This window comes from Adiantum capillus-veneris, chromosome 25, assembly GCF_014529385.1.
Source record: "Adiantum capillus-veneris isolate H3 chromosome 25, ASM1452938v2, whole genome shotgun sequence".
Taxonomy (NCBI): Eukaryota; Viridiplantae; Streptophyta; class Polypodiopsida; order Polypodiales; family Pteridaceae; genus Adiantum; species Adiantum capillus-veneris.
This window is the reverse complement of record NC_140955.1, coordinates 28,883,719-28,903,413: the sequence shown is the minus strand read 5'-3', so window position 1 is coordinate 28,903,413 and position 19,695 is coordinate 28,883,719. Positions and strand designations below refer to the sequence as shown.

Below are 19,695 nucleotides of genomic sequence, written 5' to 3'. Positions count from 1 at the left end.
ACCGACCATCTCACGAGCCATTGACGAGGAAATGAAAGAGGTAGGTCACATTTTCATTCAAGTTGTTTAATTTAACATTGCATATGATAAGTTAAGAAATAACATATCCCTAAACATGTTGGAGAAATCCAACGGAAACCTCGGCAATTGAATTCAATTGTATATTAAATTCTAAGTAGGAAAGAATGGTTGTTGGATATACTTTTTGAAATAGGAAAGAATGTCTGCTAGGGAAAATTTAGCTCGGCATGTTCATTTCTATTTCCAATGTTGATACTAGTCCGAACCCCCTCCTGATCACAGGGGGCAGAGTTCTTAGTTAAGGGCTCTTGAATCCATGACTATTGGTTAAGCGGTGGATACCCACGGCTTGCTTTCTATGCGGTGGGAACCCACGTCTTGCTTTCTATGCAGTGGACATACCTAGTTGTATGGGCAGCTAGGCGACAACGGGAGGAGTAAACTCTCGTTGGAGGGGGAATGTTGTACCTCCAGAACATTGGAATTTTAATGAATAAGTTTGAGTAGAATTTTTACTAAAATTCTGTCTTGGTGACACTTTGCAATACTGGTTGAAGGGCTGTCTTAACGAACCCTGTGAATTGGAATCTAATCAAGGAACTTATATGTTGAACAACCATTGTGGTATTAATTAGGACACACAAGGAAGTGTGAGTGTGGGGGTGGAAAGTGGGGGCTTGGCTCAGGTTGCCAATGCCTATGAGAAGGGTGGTCCCGATTGGTCGGGAACTCTCCATCCCAATAGTGTTATAAATCGACACTAGTATTACTCATTGCCCCTAGAGTGACGAAGTCTCAAGTGTACGTGCCTATGAAACATGGGGAAAAAGGCACTCGGGATTTCTCTCCTCTTCAAAGGTGGGTCTTAGGATCGCTAGATAAGTTAATCACGCTTCCCCTGCGAGCTGGAGCTAGATCTTGTTGCTAGTTGGCTTGAACTCGATTCACTCTGTGATGAGAGATCGTCCGCTAGATGAATCCTGAACCACTTTGTTTGCTTCCACTATAGATCTAGTGGCCACCAGGTTTACCATCAAATCCGTCGTTTAAGATGGCGGGGTGGGGACCTCACACCTGGTATCAGAGCCTAGGTTTACGAACTGGAAAATAATGTTGTTTGAAACTTGTAAAATAATAAAGTTTGGCAGGGTAGACATACTCAAGGACTGAGCATTGATGTTTCAGGAAGATGCGAATATTGCTTACTGTAGGTTTAGAACATTTGAGATAATGTATATGGAGGCGTGTCGTTCTCCAAATTACAATTTCCGTCGAAGTATGATGGAAATTTTGATGAAGGCCTTTGCTCCTCCATCAACGGGAATCCATCAAGGTTGGGAGATTTTTATGGAATAGTAAGGGTGGTATCTTCTACATCAATGCTACAAAATTTGAGTATTTGTCCACTGACTTGAAGAAGCTTCGTTGGGCGCATGAATTGCGGGTTATCCAAGTTTTCTACTTCCTTGGAACTTTTGGAGAAGTTAAGGTCACTGTAGATGGTCTTAAGACAACCTTGAACCGATGGGTCTTTGATCAAGCAAAGAATGTGATCCTAGTGATAGAATTAAGCCTAATGCCATTCTAGACGTGTTTCCTCCAAACGAGAATCTTGTAATATTTGAGCCTATTAGCAATGTGTACAAGAAATATTACTCTGATGAGATAGTAGACTATAAGCATTTGTCTTCAAACACTTATCACTTGTACTATTGTGCTCTTGAACAACCAACAGTTAGAATCCTTTAACTGTTGAACCAAGCTAGATTTATAAATACTTGGCATAAATAAACTATGGAACTCGACTTGGATAAGGAAATTTTGTCTTGAGTCTTTTGTCTTGTGTTGTTAAAGTTTTAAGTTGTTATCCTAGAACGGCTTCAACCCTCTACCAATAGTGAAGTGTGAGAAATTCTTGATATTACGGGTTGGTGTATGATTTGTCATAGATTATGCTCTTATCATAGCTCCTATAACAGAATTACTAAAGAAGGAAATAAGGATTGAGTGGAAGACTGAGCATGATTCTAGTTTTTCCAAGATAAATGGATTCCTGGTTTTGCACCTACTCCAAGGTTTCTAGATTTTGCTAAAGGATTCAAAGTAGTACTGGTGCCAATAAATTGCCTTAGGAGGAGTTCTTACGCAAGAAGTAAAGACCTGCAGTTTGTAATACATGGAAGCTGAGAGATCATGAAAAGAATTAATCAACTCATGATTTAGAACTCTTAGCAATTATTCATGCCCTTAAGCTATGGAAACATTATCTGCTCGGGCAAATGATTTCATTGATAACGGATCACAAGAGTCTTAAGTGGATATTCAATCAACCTACTCTAAGCACGTGACAGAAAGGATGGATTGAGATTTTACAAGAATTTGATCGTTAAGATTTTCTTAGACCAACAAAGGATAATGTAGTAGTAGTTAATTCCCTAAGACAAAAAGCATTCTTAAGTGCTATTTCAATTAATGACGACCCAATTCTTAATAAGTGAGATTAGCCGTAAGGAACGACTCCAAGTATGAGAAACTTTTGTCTGATGCTCAAAATGGAACAGCATAAGAAAAAAAAATGGTGTTAAGAAATTTTTGGATAATGATAGATACCTTACCACAGAAGGAGCCAAAGAATTCCAAAAGATCTTTCACTCAAGAGGAGCATCCAAACAGAAGCTCATGATAATTCAATTGTGAGACATCCAAGGTACATAAAGGACCTCAATGCTATAAGGAAGAGCTATCACTAAACAAACTTAAGGGTGATGTGCTGCGACACATGCACCAATATCTTTCAAGATAGCACATCAAAGTTAAGAGGACTAAGATGCCGTAATGAGAAATTCAATCATTAGACATTCCCCAAATGAAGTGAGAGTATGTAAGTATGGATTTTTTTTCAAGATTATCTCTACTCAAGGAGAGCATGATTCAATCATGGCTGTAGTTGGTATACTCACTAAAGTGACACATATTATCCTAATACAAGTCAATAATACAACCCCCAAGATAGCTCGACTGGTTACTAAGAAAGGAGTGTGGTAACCGAGCAATTTTTTCCGAGCAAGGACAAACCCGAGCAAGTGTTTGAACACGATATAGTAAATTTTATCGTCAATAGATTATTTATCATTTGTTATGTATTCATGCACCACAACAAAAAGGGTTATCGATGAATAGACTACCTCCTACATTCCAAAACATCAAAGTTTACTTTTAAGAAAATAAACACAATATTTGAAAATATTATCTTCTCTCTTAGGCTCGCTTGGGCTTCACATGTTTGAGCATAAAGTAAGATTGATAGAATAATAAGAGCTTCACATGTTTGAGCATAAAGTAAGATTGATAGAATAATAAGAGCTCTAGCCCTGTACTTAATGTTCAAGTCATCGTAAGTTTCTTTTTGTAAGGTCATTTGTAGTGCTCCTATGTCTAGTACTTTGGTTCTTGATTGTCATTTTTTATACTTGAGAGCATGTGCATCCTTCCTCATCTTAAACACATCAATTTGATAGCAATTTATTGCACCTCATTAGTTCATTTATACACCAATCATCTTTTCCATGTCGTCTTGTCCTATCTATAATCAACAAGGTTGTGATCTTCATACAAAGACACCCTTCTTACACGACACAGCACTGACAAACACCATAACTAATTATGAAAGGCTTCTTTTGTTACAATAAAATCATGTTTTTCCTCAATTGACCAATATAGGAATTTTTTAATCAATTTACAAAAACAACAACAAAAATTTATAGAGTTATATGCCTAGAATTTTCTAGAAAGGCATCGTCCTAGGTGTTTGGGAAAAATGTGTCTCAGCTTAATATCATGTCCATTTCAATTTCAAAAATGCCTGTTGACTCTCCCTCTCCCTCTTATTTTTTAGAAAATGCCAGGCACCCTACATGGTGCATGAAATAACTCTCTCTCTCTCTCTCTCTCTCTCTCTCTCTCTCTCTCTCTCTCTCTCTAGATAAAGAAAAACCTAATCCGTTACTCTAATTCAAGACAAACATCACAAAATAAGACGTCTCATGTCTTGCTGGGTATTCAGTATTGACAAACCAGATACCAATCTTTGCTTACACAGAAGGCAAAAAGTAGTTCAACCTTGATAAAAGGTGGTCCTCCAAACAAGAAATTACCCATAGCATACACACACGCTATGTTACAGCTTCCTTTTGAATCACCAACCATGGTCAATGTTGAGGCGGCTTTGATAGAATCATGAGACATGATGATTACATGCATTACTTATTTGTCAAACCATTTTTTTTTTTTTTGCTAGCAGTCACTTTAGAAGTCAGCAAAACAGCTTGTGAATTCCAAAGGGCCACATACTGAAACCTCACCATCAATCCTTTGCTCGCACAAAGACACCTCACACAGTACCCGATCAACACAATTATGACGAGGGCTAGCATACCTCACAAATATCGGATCAACGCAATTATGACAAGGGCTAGTATCACAATCAGAAGAACCATCAAGATGAGGGACATCACTGAACACCCACTTCTTGTCTTCTGCCCCAGTACGCCTAGCCTCCTCTGCATAGCGTTCAGTTATGTATTTGTTATGTCTGTGTCTTCATCTAAATTATCCAAAAGCTTTGTGTGCAAATCCAGCGTTTCATTTACAGCCAAGGCAATGTTTTTTGTGCTTGTCACTGTCTCTTCATGATTCAAAAGGTCAAGCTCCCGCATGATCTGTCAGACTGTCATTGAAGCCCAGCAATTCCATAGTTATCTAAGCCTGTTGTTCTGTTGTTCTCTTTAGGTTCCCCTCTCCCATCCTGACCCAATAGATTAATCCTGTTAGAAGCTTGGGAGGAATTTAGGCTGTCTGACATCTGATTCATCCTAGAATGAAGACTCAAAAATCTGTCTTGTTGTTTGTTTAAGTCCTTTTCATTCAAAGATTTGGTGAAGGAAGGATTGCTCAAGAGGGACTGAAGGCTGTCAAGGTGGGTACCAAGCATGGTGATATTCCGTCTGCAGTCTGTTAAAGAATATGTCCATTGTGCTATGGGCGACCGGACACTGACTATACTATGTTGTAAATATACTTTGGATAATAGTTAAAAGTGAAGAAGAAGAGAAGAGCAGCACGTTGAATGGCTGCTGCTGCAAGGTAACGATTGTGTGTGTGTGTGTGTGTGTCTCAATGTGTGTTGGTGTGTGTGCATAGTCTTCTTTTCTACGTTCTCCATCACCTGCGCACTCTACAAAGTGGTATCAGAGCTCAGTTTAAGGAGCTACAATCAATACACAGGTTTCCACAGCTCTGGAAAATAGCAAAAAAGAGAGGTTTTTTGGTCATAACTCCCTCACCCGAACTCGGAATACAGTGATCTAGGAGTCCATCTTTATGTTTTTGGGCATTCTGGACGCATTGGCATACTTAGATTTGCCAAAATCTGAAATTTTCTGTAGCAAACAGCCAGCTCACACAAGCATAGGAGATGTCCAGTTTTGCACTCGGCAGTAGATTTACAGGTTATAGGTGAAGAATTCAACATTTACACAGGTTTTGGAGAGCGACATAGAGCTTTTGCATCATGATATTGTGTTATCGAAGATTATGTTTGGTTGTTGTGGGTCCGTTATGGACAGCCGCCTATGTAAGAAAGGTTGTGGGAAGAAGTTGAGGCGGTTATATTGTCAGATTGAGTACTTTGTGGCTATGTATGGATATGCGGTCAATGTATTTTGGAAAACTGCAGCCTTTGAGAGGGTCGAGTGAGGTTTTCTGAAGCCTTGACTTGGGAGCTTTGGTACCTTGGCAAGGTGGATTAGGTACTGGAGCGAACCCCCGGCTGGTCCCGCGAAAGACCTCATATGTCGTTTACGACTATGGGAAGAAGGTGGATGTATGGATATGTGGTACAGGAAAACGTATGGATTGCATTTGCATAGAGGTCCATGTGGACATTGTTTAAGAGTATTTATGCATAGTACTGAGTCAGACAGTGGATTTTTCCTTGGCAGTGAGAGATTTTCTGTCAGTGTTTATGAGCACTTTGGTTGAGATTGTCACTTGAGATATTGTCCAAATACAAACGAAACTCTGCCAAAATTTTGTCAAAATCCTTTGGAAGAAATTGAGAGAGTGAAGATGGCAGAAAGTTCAACTCAAGTCACACAGATTGTTGGAGAGAAGCTGACCAGAGAGAACTACAGCATATGGTCTTACAGGATGGAGAACTTTATCATGGGCAAAGGTTTATGGGATTATATTACAGGTGAACAAGAGTGTCCCGAAGTTGTTTTGGAACCAAATAGAGAGAATGTTGAAGCACATAAAACATGGCAAGCAGGAGTAGAAGCTTACAAGAAGTGGATCGAGAATTCAAGGAAAGTGATGCATTGGATTTCACTATGCATTAGTGACTTCTTTATACCACATGTGAAGAAGGCTCAATCTCCAAAGGAAGCATGGGAGATACTAGCAAGAATGAACAGCTCCAATGCAGAACCACGAAAAGTTCACTTGAAGCAAAGGTTACATTGTGTATGGCGAGGAAATAGATCCATATCAGATTATGTGACAGAGATAAAGAAAATACAAGAAGATCTTGCGAGCATTAATGTTGAAGTTCCAGATGATGACTTAGTTTCAGTGACATTGAATGGTTTGGGACCAGAATACAAGTCATTGGATACATCTATATCTGTTCGAGGACACATGCCTGATTTTGAAGAGTTAGTAAACCTTTGTTTGCAAGAAGAGGTGAAGTTAGGCAATTCAGGTCCTTCTACATCAAATAACAATTTCAAAGATCAGGTTTTTTACTCTAGAGGTCGTGGAAACAATAGAGGTGGAAGAGGAAACTATGGTCGTGGAAACAATACAAGAAGAGGTCAATGGCAAAACCAACAAAGTCAAAGTTACAATGATTATAGCCAAAGAGGCAGGGGGAGAGCCGGAACTCATGGACGTGGAGGTGGACGATTTGTACATCCTCAAAGAGATGGATATTGTAACAGATGTGGCATTTATGGTCACTTTGAAAGAGAATGTTACACAGCTAAATCAAAATCGTGATCGTGGTGGAAGAGGCCGAGGTTATGGAAGACATGGAGGAAACTTTGTTGGATACAATCCTCATGATCAAAATATATATGACAATAGATCGAGTGAACATTTATTTCTTATGGAGCATGTTGTTGGAAGCATAGTGGAGCCACATCATACAGATGATTGGTATTTAGATAGTGGTGCCACAAATCATATGACATATCATGGTGAATGGTTTGACAGAAAAGAGAAATTAAAAGAGGATGAGTTTGTTGCTACAGGTGATGATACTATGCATCGGATTACACACGTTGGTTCAGTTCCATTGCTAGAAAAAGGCGGGACATACAACACATTGGGAGATGTTCTATATGTGCCTTCAATCACAAAGAATTTAGCATCAATTGGACAAATGACAGATCAAGGGTTGCAAGTCCGTTTTAATCGTTATGGTTGCTTCATAGAGGAGTTTCACAAAGGTAGACCAGGCAAGATATTGGCACGTGGAAGAAAAAAAGGTCGCTTGTTCTCATTGGAAGTTGGAGATCCATGTTTACACAGTGGTATGTATGCAAACAAATCAGCCACTCAAGATAATTGGGCAGAGTTATGGCATAAGAGGATTGGTCATGTCAATTTTAGAAGATTAAAGCATATGCAATCAAATCAAATTGTACGTGGATTACCAAAGTTTGGCAGATTGAATTTTGATCATGTTTGTGAAGCTTGTCAATTTGGAAAGCAATCTCGTTTACCATTTCCAAAGAGGGGGAGAATTAGCCAAAGTCCTTTGGAAATTGTTCATTCATATATTTGGGGACCTTGTGATCATGCTACACCAAATGGTTGTCGATATTTTATCACATTTACGGATGATTACAGTAGAATGACTTGGGTTTACTTTCTAAAGGCAAAGTCAGAGGCATTTGAGGTATTCTTGGAGTTCAAAGTTATGGTTGAGAAAGAGAATGGTTGTCAAATTAAATGCCTACGTACAGATGGAGGGGGAGAGTACATGTCACACATTTTTGATGATTACTTACGTGAACAAGGCATAAGAAGACAGATTACTTGCAGATACACACCACAACAAAATGGAGTTGCTGAGAGAAAGAATAGAGTCATAGCAGAGATTGCAAGAGCCATGATGAATGAGATGAATATGCCATTAACATATTGGGCTGAAGCAGTTCATACAACAGTACACATTATGAATCGAACACCAACAACTGCCATTCATGAAATTTCACCTTATGAGAGACTTTATGGGATCAAGTCAACAGTTTCCTACCTGAAAGTTTTTGGATGTGTTTGCTATGTTCATGTGCCAAATGAAGCAAGAAAGAAGATGGAGCCAAAGGCAGTGAAGTGTATATTCTTGGGCTACCCAGTTGAAAAGAAAGGTTACAAGTGTTATGATCCTACGACAAGACAAGTTTATGTCAGTAGAGATGTCAGATTTTGTGAGCATGAACCATGGTATAAACCAAAGCCAGTGATGATAGAAGATGAGTATGAAGAGAAAGAGAATATGCTTCATGTTGCTGATAAGCCAGGACCATCAACAAGAACTATTTCAGGACCACATATGGCAGAGGAGAGTACAGGAAGTGTCAACCCATGGAGCGGTCGTTTGCGAGATAAGAAGCAAGACGAGAAAGGCAAGAAGAAAGTGGTTGAAGAGAGTTCTGGAGATGAAAGCCTTGATGAAGAGCATGGTTTACCACATTTGAGGACACTTGGCAGTAAGCATAGAGAAATATGTACCCCCATATGCAAGAGTTGAAGAGAAGAGTGCACAACAGTTGAGAAGATCAGAGAGGGTGTGTTATCCAGTTGATAGATTGACATACAACGGTTACATGCGTACACATTATGCATACATGGTTTCACGTGTGCAAAATAAAGAGCCTACATTTTTTCAAGAGGCAATTGGAAAATCAGAATGGGAGTCAGCTATGGATGATGAGATGGATGCTCTTGTGAAGAATAACACTTGGGATTTGGTTCGCTTGCCAAGTGGAAAGAAAGCAATTGGTTCAAAATGGGTATACAAAGTCAAGTGCAAGTCAGATGGTAGTGTGGAAAGATATAAAGCGAGGCTTGTTGCTAAAGGTTATGCACAAACAAAAGGTCTTGATTATGATGAGACATTTAGTCCAGTTGCAAAGATGACAACAGTCAGATTGGTGATAGCAATGGCAAGTATGTTTGGTTGGAAGTTACGACAAATGGATGTGGATAATGCATTCTTGAATGGTGACTTGGAAGAAGAAGTTTATATGATACAGCCAAAGGGTTATCAACATCCAGAGTTTCCATATTATGTGTGTAAGTTGAAGAAAGCATTGTATGGTTTGAAGCAAGCATCTAGAGCTTGGTGTGAAAAGATAACCAGATTTTTGAAGAAGATTGGATTTAAACAGTCTATTGCTGATCACTCATTGTTTTTGAAGCATGTTGATGAAGAGATCGTCGTTATTGTTATCTATGTTGATGACTTGATTCTCATTGGAAGTCATGATGAGCAAATTTTGCATGTCAAGAAGAGTTTGTTGAGAGAATTCAACATGAAGGACCTTGGTGAGTTGAGATATTTCTTGGGAATTGAAATTGTCAACACTTTATCATGAATTTGGATGATACAAAGACAATACGCGTTGGATATTCTTGAGAAGTATGGAATGACAGTGTGAAAACCGGTTGATACACCTCTTGATCAAAATGTGAAGTTGTTTGATGATGGACATTACATTGAGGATGTCACTATGTACCGCAAGATGGTTGGAAGCCTTGTTTACTTGACAATAACAAGGCCAGATTTGAGTTATGCAGTGGGTGTTGTGATCAATTCATGCAAAAGTCATGTAAAAGTCATCTTGATGCAGTGAGACGGATAATGAGATATGTGAAAGCCACTGTCAGTTATGGAATGTTTTATGAAAAGAATGGGAAGCTTTGTCTTTATGGTTACACAGATTCAGATAGAAGATCTACAAGTGGTTATGTATTTTCCATTGGCAATGGTATGATAAGTTGGAGTAGCAAGAAGCAATCAACGTAGCATTATCAAGTACAGAAGCTGAATATCGTGGAGCAACTTTGGCAGCATGTGAAGAGTCATGGTTGAGAGTACTTATGGTAGACTTTTGTTTTGACTATCTTGACAGTGTCATTATATATTGTGACAATATTAGCAGTATCATGTTGGCAAAGAATCCAGTCTACCATGCTCGCACTAAACACATTGACGTACATTATCACTTCATTAGAGAAAAAGTTTTGGCAAATGAGATTGATTTGGTGTATGTGAAGACAAATGATCAAGTTGCGGATATATTCACAAAAGCTCTTGGAAAGGAGAAGTTTTGCTACTTTCGTGAAGCACTGGGAATCCATCATATGCAAGCTCACTTTGAGCTTGAGGGAGAGTGTTAAAGAATATGATGTTAAAGAATATGTCCATTGTGGTATGGGCGGCCGGACACTGACTATACTATGTTGTAAATATACTTTGGATAATAGTTAAAAGTAAAGAAGAAGAGAAGAGCAACACGTTGAATGGCTGCTGCTGTAAGGTAACGATTGTGTGTGTGTGTGTCTCAATGTGTGTTGGTGTGTGTGCGTAGTGTTCTTTTCTACCTTCTCCATCACCTGCGCACTCTACACAGTCAAGACACAACAAGCAATCATATACGATCAGAGTGCCATTGAGCACATGGACAACTTTAAGGGATCCATTAGTAAGTGAGGCAATTTTGGATTCACAGACAACCACAACACAAAGTTTCAAAAGAACAAACATGCAATATCACTAAGAGATGACTGAGTGAGCATAGGAGGTCAAAGAGAGAGCCATGTATTACTAGCTTGTGGCAAAAACGAGGCGAGAATTGTTAGCAGCACGGGACCCACTGCCAATGGGGGCTACGGAGTGGCGCTATGCAATGTAGGCTGCTATATCCTCTGCAAGCCAGACTGCATCTTCAAACTCTTGGATCCATGAATCATTCTGTGCCATCATATATGACCCTACAATGACGTGCAAAGGAAGAGAGGTCCCAAGTTCATGCGGGAACGAAGGGCGGGGGCACCTTCAAAACGCATTCACAGTCCCTCACATCACGCCAATGTCAAGCAGAAAAAACAATATGCGCTCTCTCTCTCTCTCTCTCTCTCTCTCTCTCTCTCTCTCTCTCTCTCTCTCTCTCTCTCTCTCTCTCTCTCTCTCTCTCTCTCTCTCTCTCTCTCTCACAGTTTTAAAAAAAAAACTCTCTGAAAGAGCGCGAGCCGAGTTCAGAGAGTTTTTTTAAAAAAACTCGGAGTTTTTTTTACTCTCTGAACTCGGCTCGCGCTCTTTCAGAGAGTTTTTTTCTAAAAACTGTGAGAGAGAGAGAGAGAGAGAGAGAGAGAGAGAGAGAGAGAGAGAGAGAGAGAGAGAGAGAGAGAGAGGGGCGAGAGGCGCGCGCTCTTTCAGAGAGTTTTTTTTATAAACTATGTGTGTGTGTGTGTGTGTGTGTGTGTGTGTGTGTGTGTGTGTGAGAGAGAGAGAGAGAGAGAGAGAGAGAGAGAGAGAGAGAGAGAGAGAGAGAGAGAGAGAGAGAGAGAGAGAGAGAGAGAGAGAGAGAGAGAGAGAGAGAGAGAGAGAGAGAGAGAGTCATTGTGCTTGTGGGCGCCCAATGGAATAGAGAGCAGCAGGTGAAATATATCACCGCGAGCTTGTGGCTATGGCGTTTGCGGTGTGCTCCTCTAGCAGTCTCATAGCTATGGCAGCATCCAGCATGAGCAGGAGCTCCTTTGTGTTTGGACGGGCATTGCGTGCTGCACCCGCAGAAGCTACATTTGTTCCATCAAAGAGGGCCCTCACTGTTTCAACGGCGACAACTGACAGGCCTTGCGGTTCCCTGGCAGCATTCCTTCGGAGTGGCTTGATGGAAGCCTACATGGGGACTTTGGATTTGACCCCCTTGGTCTTGGATCCGAGCCCGAGCTTCTCAAGTGGTTTGTGTAATCAGAGATAGTGGACTGTAGGTGGGCTCACAAGAAGTTTTAGACAAATTCTCACAATAATTCCCACATTGTGACTTACCTCAACATCATGAGTTTCTGTGAGAGACACCACCGATGGGGGGGCCGGGGGTCCACTGCCCCCAATCGTACCTTGCTAGGTATGTAGTGCCTCTCGAGCAGAAGCTCATAATGTTATGCATGGTATGAAAAACACTGAAAAAAGACTCCATTTTCCTACATGAGAATATTTCTAAATCTTCTTGTGGCTATGTTGGGTGCTGCTGAAATATTCATTCCAAAGCAGGAATTTGAACACCCCATCCTGGTACTTAGCTGGAAAGACCGAGTATTTCACAATTACGACTATCCTGTTCATAGTGGAGCTTATATTCTTAGGCTAAGCTAAGGGACGAAGATGGGCAAACATCATTACTCCAGGATCAGTGAATACTGACCCCATCTTCACCAATAACAAGCTAATAGGCAAAGATGTTGGATATCCCGATGGCTTCTGGTTCGATCCTCTCGGCTGGGGCTCTGGTTCTCTTGAGAAGATCAAGGATCTTAGGACTAAGGAGATAAAGAATGACATACTCGCTATGTTGGCCGTTATGGGTGCTTGGTTCCAAGCAATCTACAGGGGCATTAGCCCCATTGACAACCTTATCGCCCATCTTTTCGACCCTGGTCACAACATTGTTTTCTCGGCTTTCTTGACCAAGTGAGCAATGATCGTTGTACCTCCATCACTTGGAGCAGATATTGACACTCACTTCCTTTGTATGCCAATTGAGAAGTTCGTAAAAACCTTTTATTTGGTTGGAAGGTCTTGCTACTGTTTTGTCAATTTACTTGTATCATGTTTCATTGCATTACCTTGAGGATATGAGTCACTTTTGATTACAAAACATGTATATTTTGGTTGTTATTTACATCAAAAGTTTGCCCACTGTTCTCTTACCAAATGCCTCTCATTTGATCATCTCTCCCACTTAATAAAGATAATGAAGTCTGGCTTGAATGCGAGAGAGAGAGAGAGAGAGAGATCCACGACAAAGAGGAAGCAAGCAATCCAGAAAAGGGGCTCACATTGCAGTATCAATTGTTTCTCTCTCTCTCTCTCTCTCTCTCTCTCTCTCTCTCTCTCTCTCTCTCTCACACATACACACACACACACATGCACACACACCCATTTGATTCCTTTTCTCTTACTTGTCTCAAATCAGCAAAAGGTTTTGTGACTCCCTATGTTGGACGGATACGCCGCGACGGACATCAGCATAGCAAGAACTCACCTAACATATAATGTCAACTGAGGACGAAGCTCGACCCGCAGGCGCGGGGAAGCAAGCAAAGGGTGTCAACCTCTACTCGACCGACTAATGACTACTTCCTACAGAGATATCAAATCTACATGCCATCAGTTCTGTGAATGTGAGAGTCTCCTATGATGCTACCGCAAGCCAAAAGCCCATTAGACGTTCTCAAAACGTTACGGAACTTGAGGGATATCCTATCAACACCAATAAGCCACTCTCCCTAAGGTCCGTGACCAAAAAAACCTACCCAATACCCTCCGTGCAGAAAACGCGTAGGATGTCTGGCCAGTTTTTGCAGGTCGACCTTTTTGAAAACTAAAGTGCCTAATGTGTAGCTCTACTTGCTCTGATTGCGTGGATATGCTGAAATGCAAAAACGGACAACAGTTACTCACCGAAACTCCAGAAGTAGCTCGCGGGTGAATCTGTCAAAACACAGACGAACGTGCGTGATGTAAGCATCAACACGTAGCTCTCCTCGTGGGCAACACACTGCTGCTCTCCGTTTGCGATTCCGACCATCGTAGCTCCTGTAGCACACACACACACACTCTCACTCTCTCGCAGTCTCCCAACTACACAACAGATCAATTTATTAGAAGTCCCTTTACAAAGCTTTAGGTTTTTGCTTATATACTAAGCCTTAGAAAACCTAATGTCCGACCAAAATGACCTTATTTGTCCCTAGGCTTCTTTAGAGCTTAATTACAACACTGTGAGCTGGCTTGCTCATCCAACAAGCATATGTGGCCATATACAATTGCCGACTTAAAATATGAAGTTCCCGTAAACATTACAAAAGTGGCCGTAATGGCTCAAAATGATAATAACGGGATATTCGATGATGTCCATGAGCTCGTATCTTCACATTATAGCATCCATCTTCGTCTTCATCACTTCATCAGCATCTTTATTTGGAATCTTTAGAGAATCTTTGAGGAATCTTTATGGAATCTTTGTGGAAGCGTTGTTGAAAGGTTGACCTTTCAACACTCTCCCCCTCCAAAGTCTTGTCGTCCCCGACAATACCCTATGTCTGCAGTGGCCTTGACGAGTTCTTCATGTTTTGGTGTTGGTTAAATATTTTTTTGTTGCAGTTGCTTCTACCAGATGCTTTGTATGTTGTAGAGGTACCTTTTTCTTGTACATGTAGTGTAGTTGAAGCCATAGCTCTCCCCCTCAGATTGGTTGTTGTAGCGTGAATAAGTCGAGTGAGGTTTGTTGTAAGGTCTCTGACCCGATCACAAGAGCACCCTTGTACCACGAAATGAATACAATGGAATAAGTTGCTATTTTTAGCAGTTTTCCAGATTCTGTCAATGCCATGATGTTTAGAATGTTATAAAGCTTCAAACTGTGAATTAAAATAATTTTTGTGAAAAATTTCCAAAAATAGTAAGTTTTTGGTCACCCGAACTTTCCAGTCTCGAATGTCTCAAAAATCTGCACCCGTACCCCTAAATTGAAAAAAATGCATTTTCGGACCCCGGGGGCTACTAAATATGGCAGGTACTCAGGCCAGTACGCCTTAGTTAGAGCTTCGTATGGCAATTTACGGCATCAAAATCCGATTCGTATGACCCGTTTTAGCCTAGAACCAAATTTCCTAAAAATTGTCCGGGGAGGCACCGGGGGCCCGGGACTGTGTGGGAACAGGTCCCAAGCCACTCCAGATCAGCTTTAGCAGCTAGGGGGCGCCCTCTTGCTTTGTGGGAGTCTTGGGAAAGCTGCCAAGCCTACAACTCAGTCTCGGAACCAGTTAACCAAGCCAACCTGACACTTGGTGGGCAGAGAACTGGACTTGCCATGCTTAACTGGAGAAGCTCCCAGATCCATTTAGCAACCCAGATCGATTTTCAGCCTGTAGGAGCCTATTTAAAGACCTGCATACACACACACACACTTATGATCACACACACACATAGTGCATACACACACACCCACATACATTGGGGAGGTTCTGCCGAATCACACACCTATTGAAGAAGAAGCTAGGAGGGAGGTGCTGCCGAATTTTCATCTCAAGAGGCTCGATTAGATCAGAAAATCGAGAAGATTACCAGCTCTTAATCACGGTAACGACAGTTTAATTAATGCCATCTGTGAATCTTTTTCTCTACCATCTAAATCCCTTGTCTATTATGCTTATTCCTAATCAAAAATCTCTATGACTACTCTCTAAATTCTCCTTATTCGTACTCTATTATGTAATCATCATTCCATAGCTGAATTATCAGCCATTCTTCACTCTCGATTAATGATTAGAGCAAAATTATCAGAATCTTCTCTCTCTAGATAGCATAGTAATTAACCGGTAAGCTAGTAATTGTGCAGATTGAAGAGAATCACTATTGTAATCACTCATTAACATTGTAGCTTAATTGAATTCATTTCTCTTATGCATTAAGATGTAATTAAGGAGAAATTAATCCGTCAATAAGTCTCTAAGAATTGGTTTTTCCTCACACATATGCATAGGGTAAATCTGCATCATCTAATTGCTAGGAAATAGTTTCATCATACTTAATCCAATTCTCTGGAAAATTCCAATAGTGAAATCCTAATTATTCTTGATCATGTAACCGAATAATTAACTTAGAGCCGGTTCCCATAGGATTATGTGCCATCCTTAATGATTGCTTTATGGAAGAAATCTAGACTCTCATATAAGAGGGATTAATTGATGTCACTAATCTACCCATTGGACTGTTATGATGCAGTGAACCTTAGCTCTTTCTAGTAATCTTCTCTCTCTAGATAGCATAGTAATTAACCGGTAAGCTAGTAATTGTGCAGATTGAAGAGAATCACTATTGTAATCACTCATTAACATTGTAGCTTAATTGAATTCATTTCTCTTATGCATTAAGACGTAATTAACGAGAAATTAATCCGTCAATAAGTCTCTAAGAATTGGTTTTTCCTCACACATATGCATAGGGTAAATCTGCATCATCTAATTGCTAGGAAATAGTTTCATCATACTTAATCCAATTCTCTGGTAAATTCCAATAGTGAAATCCTAATTATTCTTGATCATGTAACCGAATAATTAACGTAGAGCCGGTTCCCATAGGATTATGTGCCATCCTTAATGATTGCTTTATGGAAGAAATCTAGACTCTCATATAGGAGGGATTAATTGATGTCACTAATCTACCCATTGGACTGTTATGATGCTGTGAACCTTAGCTCTTTCTCCAAGCTAATCATTTAAAGTAGTGAGAAATGGCCCCGGTTAAGAGGACGCGCTTTGGTGGTGCCCATGATCGCGAAGCAGGAACGAGCAATGTCAACGGGAAGGGGAAGGCTCCCCTGGACGAGCAAATACCGGCCATCTCACGGGCTATTGACGAGGAAATGGAAGAGGTAGGTCCCAAATTTCTATTCAAGTTGTTTAATTAACATTGCATACGATTAGTTAGGAATGAACATATCCCCGAACATGTTGGAGAAATCCGACAGAAACCTCGGCATTGAACGCATAGTACATTTAAGTATAAAGTAGGAAAGAAATGATTGATGGGTATGCTGTTTGCAAGAGGAAAGAATGTTTGCTAGGGAAAATTTAGCTCGACATGTTCATTTTATTTCCAATGTTGAATCAGTCCTGACCCCCCTACTGATCACAGGGGGCAGAGTTCCTCGTTAGGGCTCTTGAATCCACGACTTGCTTTTTATGCGGTGGATACCCACGTCTTGCTTTCTATGCGGTGGAAACCCACATCTTGCTTTCTATCCGGTGGGAGTGTACATGACTTGCTTTCTATGCGGTGGACATACCTAGTTGTATGGACAGCTAGGCGACAACGGGAGGAGTGAACTCTCGCTGGAGGGGGGATGTTGTACCTTCAGGACATTGGAATTTTTATGAATAAGTTTGAGTAGAATTTTTACTAGAATTCTGTCTTGGTGTTGTTTGCAATACTGGTTGAAGGGTTGTTTTAACGAATCATGTGATTCGGAATTAAACAAGGAATATTTATGTTGAACAACCTTTGTGGTAGTAATTAGGTCACACGAGGAAGTGTGAGTGTGGGGGTGGAAAGTGGGGGCTTGGCTCAGGTTGCCAATGCCTACGAGATGGGTGGTCCCGATTGGTCGGGAACTCTCTGTCCCCATAGTGCTTACTCGATATTAGTAATGCTCATTGCCCCTAGAGTGGGGAATTCTCGAGAGTACGTGCCTCTGAAACATGGGGAAAAAGGCACTCGAGGCTTATCTCCTATAGGATCGCTAGATAGTTTAAGTACGCTTCCCCTGCGAGGTGGAGCTAGATCTCCTTGCTAGTAGGCTCGAACTCGACTCACTTTGTGATGAGAGATCGTCCGCTAGTCGAACCCTGAACCATTTTGTTTGCTTCCGCTATAGATCTAGTGGCCACCAGGTTTACCATCAGATCCGTTGTTGATACGACGGGGTGGGGACCTCACACCTGGTATCAGAGCCTAGGTTAGTCTAGGAAAATAAAGTCGTATTGTTTGAACATTTAAAAGGAACTGAAAGTATATAGGTAGTTGATCTAAATTCCTTGCATTGGTGTTGCAGGAAGACCCCGTGCTCGAATATCGGAAGTTCCAAGTGTTTGAGCTTATTTATGAGCAAGCTCGAAGATCCCCTGTTTACCAGTTCAGGCGAGATGTCATGGAGATACTGTTGAAGGCTTATATGCCACACTCCACTCGCATTGACAAAGGATGGGAACTTGATTGGACATTTCCAGGAGGGGTTTACTACATCAATGCTCGGAAGCTAGGATGCCTGGCTACCGACTTGAAGAAGATACGTTGGGGAGAAGAGTTGAGAGTGATAGAGATATTCTACTTGGTGCCCACACAATTGGACCAAACTGTTTTGGGCAACTCCAACCAAACCATCAACGACTGGCTCTTGGAGAAGGTCACCAATGTGATTCTAGCAAACCGAGTCAAAACCTTTGGATTACTGAAAGCGGAACTCCGGCCCGATATCTTAGTTTATTATCCCCTCAAGAATGTGTATAAGAACTATTACACGAATGAAGTAGTGCATCATGTCAATACCATTTCCTAGGCGTATGTTATACGCAATCCATAAAGCCATGTAATAAGCGGTCATCAGTCATTCTAAACCTTGAGGGGTTTCGATTGTAATAAATTTCCATCAATAAAGTGCTTTTTGTCTCTGAATCTCTGTCTCCTGATAAAGTAGAATCTTGAATTTTACTTAAAGTCTCGTGTCTATCTTGAAATTCAAGTAATGGTATCAAGAATTTCGTATAACCCATGTAGGTACCGCCTGTTGCTCTGTACTCGGCAGCGCAAGAGAAGAAGCTTCTCCTCAAACAAGCCCAACCTCCGATCTTTAAGGGCGAGGGGGCAAATGTGGAGAGAGATGCGGAAGTATGGATGGAAGCCATGGACGATTACTTTGAAGCTGCGGGAACCCAACCCGTAAATCAGACCATGCTTGCGATGTTCCGCCTGATTGGCGATGCCAAGATATGGTGGAAGCAACATTGCAGGGACATGGATATTAAGGGATCTTCCCAGTCCTGGGAAGACATCAAAGCTGCAATAATGGGACGTTATTTACCACCTACCTATAGGACCTTGAGAATGAATGAATTCTTTTCACTTCGGCAGCTGAATTCAACGGTCGAAGAATACTATGCAAATTTTGTCACTCTTCGGAGATATGCTCCTAAGATGACCTTGGAACAACAGGTGGCAAGGTTCTGTCAAGGACTAATCGATCCCTTGAACACTACAGGATGCCTTGTTGAGGATTAAACCTCTAGCTCTCGAAGTACAAAAGGCTAATTAGAAAAGGAGGAATCATTGGGCAAAGAGGGCAAGGAACACTGCTTGGGACAACAGACTAGCCAACCAAGCCTATAACCAGCGCCCTATTGTGGCTACCACTACAACCATGGAGTTCCCTGATGTTCGATGCTATGGTTGCGGCGAGCATGGACACTACAGATCCAATTGCCCCAGGAACATTCATGCAACCAACGCCAATGCCATACCCTTGAATACCCGTGGGCGTGGCCAAGCTAATGGAAGAGGAGGACGCGGAAGAATGAACAGAGGGCGAGGGCGTGGAGCTACCGCCAGAGTGAATGCCGCAGTAGCTCAACCAACTGTGGGTGATGAAGCAGTGGAGAGAGCAACCCTACATGCTGCAATTGATAATCCCAATGGTTGCGAGAAATACGCAGTCATTCATACGCCAGGATCTCTCAGAGGTGAACAAGTTAACTTCCTTATAGATTGTGGCAGCACTCTTTCATTTCTTTCACCCAGATGCATGAGAAAGCTTAAGCTAGATAAGT

At 41.2% G+C, this 19,695-nt stretch overlaps 2 pseudogenes; one reads left to right on the top strand and one right to left on the bottom strand.

Annotated features, from left to right (window-relative positions):
• Positions 1–4,457: 4,457 nt before the first annotated feature.
• LOC147424634 (syntaxin-52 pseudogene) lies at positions 4,458–11,074 on the bottom strand (annotated as a pseudogene).
• A 703-nt stretch (positions 11,075–11,777) lies between these two features.
• Positions 11,778–12,785, top strand: LOC147424633 (chlorophyll a-b binding protein, chloroplastic-like; annotated as a pseudogene).
• The last annotated feature ends 6,910 nt before the right edge of the window (positions 12,786–19,695 follow it).